A 6939-nucleotide genomic window follows, 5' to 3' on the forward strand; every position below is an offset into this window, starting at 1 on the left:
TCTCTTCAACATTGTACTATAGGTTCTAGTCAGTGCAATAAGACAAAATAAAGAAAAGGCACCTACAGTGGAAATGAAGAAGCGAAACTATCATTTTTCACAGATGACATAATTGTCTATGTAGAAAAGCTTACAGGATCTGTATAAAAGTTACTATAACTTTTATAAGTGAGCTTAGCAAGGTTATGGGATATAAGATTAATACACAAAAGTCAATTGTATTTCTATATACTAGCAAATAACTACTGGAAATTGAAATTTAAAAATAACACCATTTAAAATAATATATACATATGAAATATTCAGGGATAAATCTGACAAAATATGTATAAAATTTATACACTAGAAAACTACAAAACACTTCTGAGAGAAATTGAAGAAGATATAAAGAAATGGAAAGATATACCCTGTTCATGGATCTGAAAACTCAGTATTGTTAAAAATGTCAATTCTTTCCAGATAGATCTATAGATTCAACTCAATCCCAATCAAAACCCAAGCAGGCTTTTTACAGTAACCAACAAGCTGATTCTAAAATTCACATGGAAATTCAAAATACCTAGAATAGCCAAAACAACTGTGGAAAAGAAAAGTTGAAGAACTTACACTATCTGACTTCAAGACTTATTATAAAGCTACAGTAGTCAGTAATGCTACAGTAATACAGAAGCTACAGCAATGCCAGTAGTGGTACTGGCATTAAGACAGAGAAACAGAGAAACAGAACTGAAGTACTTCCAGAAATACAGTCAACCAACTGATTTTTCACCGAGATGACAAGACAATTCAATGAAGAAAAGATAATCTTTTTCAATAAATGGTCCTGGAACAACTGGACAGCCATATGCAAAACAAAATGAACCGAAATCCTTTCCTCAGACCATATACCAAATTAAATCAAAATGGATCACAGAACTAAATGAAAGAGCCAATATTATAAAATGTCTAGAAGAAAGCATAGAATAAAATCTCAGTGACCTTGAGTTTTGCAAAAATTTCTTAACTATGACTCAAAAAGCATGAACTATAAAAGTATAAATGAATTGAACTTATTAAAATTAAAAACTTTTGCTCTTCTGTTATTCAAATGAAAAGGCAAACCTGGGAGGAAATGTTTGTAAAAAACATATTCAATGAAGGATTTATATCTAAGATATATAAAGAACTCTCACAACTCAATAATAAGACAAACAACCCAGTTTAAAAATGGGCAAATATTTTAAGAGATACATCAACCAAGATGATATACAAATGACAAATAAGCACAAGATGCTCAACAGCATTAGTTATTAGGAAAGTGTAAATTAAAACCACAGTGAGATGCCAGTTCACTCTCACTAAAATGGCTAAAATTAAAAGGAATAATCATACCCAGTGAGAGAAAAGATATGAAGCAAATGGAACACTTACATACTGTTAGTGGGAAGGTAAAATGGTACACCACTTTGCAAAAGTTTGGCCATTTCTTAAATAGTTAAATATACACTCACCATATGTCCAAACCATTCATTCCTAGGTATTTACACAAGAAAAATGAAAGTTATGTCCACACAAAGACTCATATACAAATGTTTATATCAGTTTTATTTGTAATAGCCAAAAACTAGAAACAACACAGATTTCTATCCACACACAAATGGATAAACAAATGTGGTGTATCTATACAATGAAATACCACTTAGCAATAAAAAAGGAATGAACATAGATACATGTAACAATACAAATGAGTCACAATATAATTATGCTGAGTGAGAAAAAGCCAAACAAGAGTGCCTATGGTATGATTCCATTTATATAAAATTGTAGAAAATGTAAACTAATTTATAATGACAGAAAACAGATCAGTGGTTGCCTGTGGATTGAGGAAGGGTGTGGGGAAGGAGGGTTGGATGACAAATGGGCATAAGGGAAGTTTTCAGGGTGATGGATCTGTTCATTATCTTTATTGTAGTGATGGTTTTTAAGGTGCATACATATGTCAAAACTCATCAAATTATACACTTTAAATAAGTTCCATTTACTGTATGCTAACTACATCTCAATAAAGATGTAAAATATATTTTGGGGACAATGGGAGAAATTTGAAAATGGACTGGATATGAGATATAGAATTTGATTGATAATGATAATCCAGTTACATGGGAGAATGTCCTTATTTTTAGGAGATGGATGTTCAAGTATTTACGAGTGTAATGTTATAATGTCTATAACTTAACCATCAATTTTCAGGAAAAATTTACATATACATTGTTGAATCTAGATGAAAGTTATATATGTGTTCATTGTACTCTTCTTTCAATATTTCTACATGATTAAGGATTTACATAATTAAAATGTAGGGAAAACACAATACTGTTATATTGTTTTATTGCCCACGTGCCTCTGGAGAGAGAGATACTATCTTTATTGTCCTGGAATATAAAGAAATCTGAGCACATTGGCTGTTAAAGTCTAGACATTAAGAAACAGGAGAAATTCATGGAGAATTATCTCTGAACAGGAGGCCAGAGCCAATCACACACAACCAAAAAGAATAATGATCTGAAATGAATGTAGAGTGGTATACAGTAGATGGGGAGGATGACAAAGACACAGTTATATGCATAACTGATGTCTCTGAAGAAGAGAGGAAATGGATCAGAAAAACAGTTAAGCAAAATAAAACTTCTCTGAAATAAAAATCTTGAATCATGATTAGAACAGCTCACTATAACCCAGGTAAAATTAATTCACAAAAATCAAGACCAAGGCATATGCTTCTAAAGATCTTTAACTTCAAGCAGAAAAAAAGAATGATGTGGTAAAAAGGTACAAGAGAAAAAAAGAGCAGGCTGGTCTAAGACTTCTCAATGGCACCACTCAAGCTTAGAAGAGCAATGTTTACCAAACTCTCAGGAAAAGAAAGTGTAACTTTAACAATCAGGGTTCAATCAAGGCAGCGGATTCACTGTGAGTATTGTGGAACAAAGAATTTTTTATATGAATTAAACCATGCACAATTGTGGGAGTAGCTGGGGAAGTAAAGGTATAAAAGGGGTGGGGGTGGAAGATTAGAGAAGTCACTAAACCAGCCCTTTTGAAACATTGGCATGGGTGGCTAAGTCAGAGCGTACGGGAAAATCTGAGAAGCCAGGCACTGCTGAAGTGCAACTGTGAAGTGGGTGCTGATGGAGAAGCCTGTGAAAAGCTGTTGCCTTTGGGGCCTGCAGCCAAGCATCTGGTGGTAGGCCTGGGGCCACTGTTGGTCAGCAGGGCTGGGAGATACAAAGAAGGGCTGAATAGAGTGGAAGAGAGTGAGGAAAAATTAGAACCTTCGGAGTACCTCTGTGTCTGTCCTTCACTGTATCGATTCTCAAACTTCCAGAGTAATGGTTGCTCCTTTGACATCCCAAATTTCATGCAATTTCTACTTCTGGCTAACTCTAACCTGGAGTCAAACGGGATTCTTGAAAACACATTTCTCGATACAACTCAGACAACAATAGAGCAATACAGCCCAATGACCTAATATTTTTTCTATTGGAAAAGTCTTATGGTGACTAACATTGCATGAGTTCAGAAATTCCTTCAGGTTTGTTGTTCTCTTTAGTTAAATTTACTTCTAAAATAACACTCACCAAAGTCAACAATGACCTCCTTGTCACAAAATCCAAAAACCAGTTTTCCATCCTCATGTGAACTGGCCTCCAGTCTAGATAATTCCTTCACTGAAACACTCCTTGGAAACACGCTATCTTCTGTGAGCCTCTTGCTCACCTGGTATGTTTTTACCTCTCTGGCTGCTCCTTCCCATTATCCTCTACAGATGACTCATCCTTAGTCCAGTCCTCAAATGTTGGCAGCATAAGCCTTGGTCCTAGGCTTGCTTTTCCTGTTTACTCCATACATTTTCTTTAGGTAGTTGGATGAGACCAATACCACAGACAACTCTCAAATCCTGCTTAAGTACAGAGAATTGTAGGGGCACCTGCGCAGGCTCAGGAAGTGGGATATATCTAAAATTCATCAAGAACTTCTCTCCATGCACAGTTCTAAGTGCTTTACACAGATAAGTGCATTAACTTCTTGTTATGGGTAACGGTGTCTCTCCAAAAGGATATGTTGAAGTCCTAACCCCTAGTACCTCAGAATGTGAATTATTTGGAAATAGAATCTTTATAGAAGTAATCAAGTTAAAATGAGGCCATTAGGGTGGGCCTAATCCAATATGTCTGGTGTCCTTATAAAAAGGGGGAAATTGGACACAAAGACAGATACGCAGAGGGAACACGAAGTGAAGACACACAGGGAGAAAATGGCCATGTGACTGGAGTAACGCATCTACAAGCCAAAAAAATGCCCAAGGCTACCAGAAACTAGGAGAGAGGCATGGAACAGTTCCTTCCCTAGCACCTTCACAGGGAGCGTGGCCCTGCTGACACCTTGATGTCAGACTTCTGGCCTCCAGAACTGCGAGACAATCAATTTCTGTTGTTTTAAGCCACCCAGTTTGTGGCACTTTGTTATAGCAGCCCTAGGAAGCTAATACACTTCTCATGTCAAATCTATGAGCTAGGTACTACTGTGAACATCCTTTACAGCTGAAGAAATCAGGACAGAGAAGTTAACTAACCTGCCCAAGGTCACGTAGCTAGTAACTGGTAGAGCCAGGATTGAAACCCTAGCAGACTGGTTCTTGAGCCTATCTACCTAACCACTATGCAAACTGCCTCTTAATATTTTTAACAGCATTTCTCCTAGTGACAAAAAAATTTGAAAGGGAGGAGTATGAATAAATTATTGCACATCCACTCCATGAATTATCATGCAACCATTCAAAAGAGTCATTGTTGAGCAATAAAGCAAGATGCAGAGATGGTTGTATGACATGATCCCATATTTGAAAATCAAGGAAGAAAATAGTTCTAATATAGCTTCTATCTGATTACAAGCATGTGACATAATGTATGTCTATATATAATTATGAGCACAGATTAAAACATGAAAGTGTACATAGTAGTTGATTAGTATTGGTTATCTGCTGGTGATGAACAGTGGAGGAGGAGATTCAGTAAATAATAAATGTACTAGTTAGCTTTTTCTGTGGAACAAGTCACCCAAAATTTAGTGGCTTAAAACAATAAACATTTTAATCTATAATTCCATGGGTTATCTGGGATGGGTGGGATGGATGGCCGAGCTTTTCTAGTTTGGGCCAGTGTATTACTAACCTATTACTATGTAACAAATTACCCTAAAATTTAGCAGTTTAAAACAACAAATATTTATTATCTCACAGTTTCGGTGGGTCAGGAATTCAGGTGAGGCTCAGAGGGGTGCCTCTCACGGAAGGTCTCTCATGAGATTGCAGACAAGCTATCAATTTGGGCTATGGTCTCATCTGAAGGCTAGACTGGGGAGGATATGCTCGCAAACTCACTTATGTAGGCCTCTCCAGGGCTGCCTCATGAGATATCAGCTGGCTTCCCCCTAGGGTGAGCAATCTGAGAGAGTGAAAGAGCACCCAAAATGGAGGCCATAGTCTTTCTGTAACCTAATCTTGGAAGTGACATCCCATTACCTCTGCCTCATTCTATCCACTAGAACTAAGTCACTAAATCCAATCCAAACTCAAGGGGAGGGGATTACACAAGGGTGTGGATACCAGAAGGTGGGAACCATGGAGGGTCATCTCAGAGGCTGCTGACCACAGTGGGCTTGACCAGGGTTGGATGGGTAGGATGGCTTCATTTACATGTCTAGCAGATGAAAATCTGATTGGTTTAGGGCGCCTCAATTGGGGTGGCTCATCTCTGCTCCACGAGGACTCTCATCATCTAATAGCACAACCCAGGCTTTTTCATACATGGGCTCCAGATTCCTAAGAGCAGCAAGAGTGGGTAAACCTCAAGGTGCAAGCACTTTTCAAGCCTTTGCTTATGTCATATTTGCTAATGACCTATTGACCAAAGAAATGGCTAAGCCTAGTTTCACAGATTGAAGAAATGATCTCTACCTCTTGATGGGTGAAGTGGCAAAGTCACATTGAAAGGGGGCATATATTCTGCGGTAGTGGCCAAGGGAGACCGTTCAGACTTCTGGTTTCTGCCTAGGATGTAGACATCTTGCAAGAGCATAGCTCCCATTCTTATAAAAAGTAAAATATCTGGGTAATCTACAAAATCATAACTTGTTTTGAACTCATCAGAGAGCTAAAATCACAGAGCAATCAATTAGCTTGATATATAAGACAATTGCTTCAAAGGAGTAAGGAAGTTATTACTGGGTCACCTGTGGCAGAGCAGGAAGATAGGTGCCCCATACCAGCAGCAAGAATTTTTAATCAATTTCTAAAGGCTGAGTATGGGATAGTATGAGGATAGACTCCTGAGAGCTGGAGACCTAAGGGTAGGTGGCCCCCTCTTGCAGGCTCTTCTCCATAGACCTCCACTGGGTGCTCACAAGAAACACTGAGAGTAGGGCAGGAGACTGGAGAAAGCCTCTCTCAGTGGGATGGGCCTGCAAGGGGGCAGCTTCTGATACACAAATGGCACAAAGCCCCAGTGGGACCCTACTCCCTTACAGAACAAACGCCTTAAGCCATTGGGGGAAGTGCAGCAAACTCTGTTGCCTCCAGGACACAGGTGAAGATCCACTGTGACTAGAGGAAGGGAAAAGGAAAAACATCTTCCACTTGTGGGGAAGAGCAGGAAACCATCCTGGGCCCAGACCATTAAAGGCCTTCTACCAATGCGGAGGGGCAGGACTGCTGAAAAAACCCCACCCTCAGGACCTAGGGATACAGGGCCTGCCTAAAACTCATCAGGTCACCAAGACCCAAGTAATAATAGTAGTCTACTACTAAAGGAGAGGCAAGAGCATGGAGAGAGGTCTTCCCTGACATGCAGACACACAGGAAAGCATAAAGGTGAGGGTGGTCCAGGAACACTGAGAAAAATT

Source organism: Equus asinus, chromosome X (genome assembly GCF_041296235.1).
Source record: "Equus asinus isolate D_3611 breed Donkey chromosome X, EquAss-T2T_v2, whole genome shotgun sequence".
In the NCBI taxonomy this organism is placed as follows: Eukaryota; Metazoa; Chordata; class Mammalia; order Perissodactyla; family Equidae; genus Equus; species Equus asinus.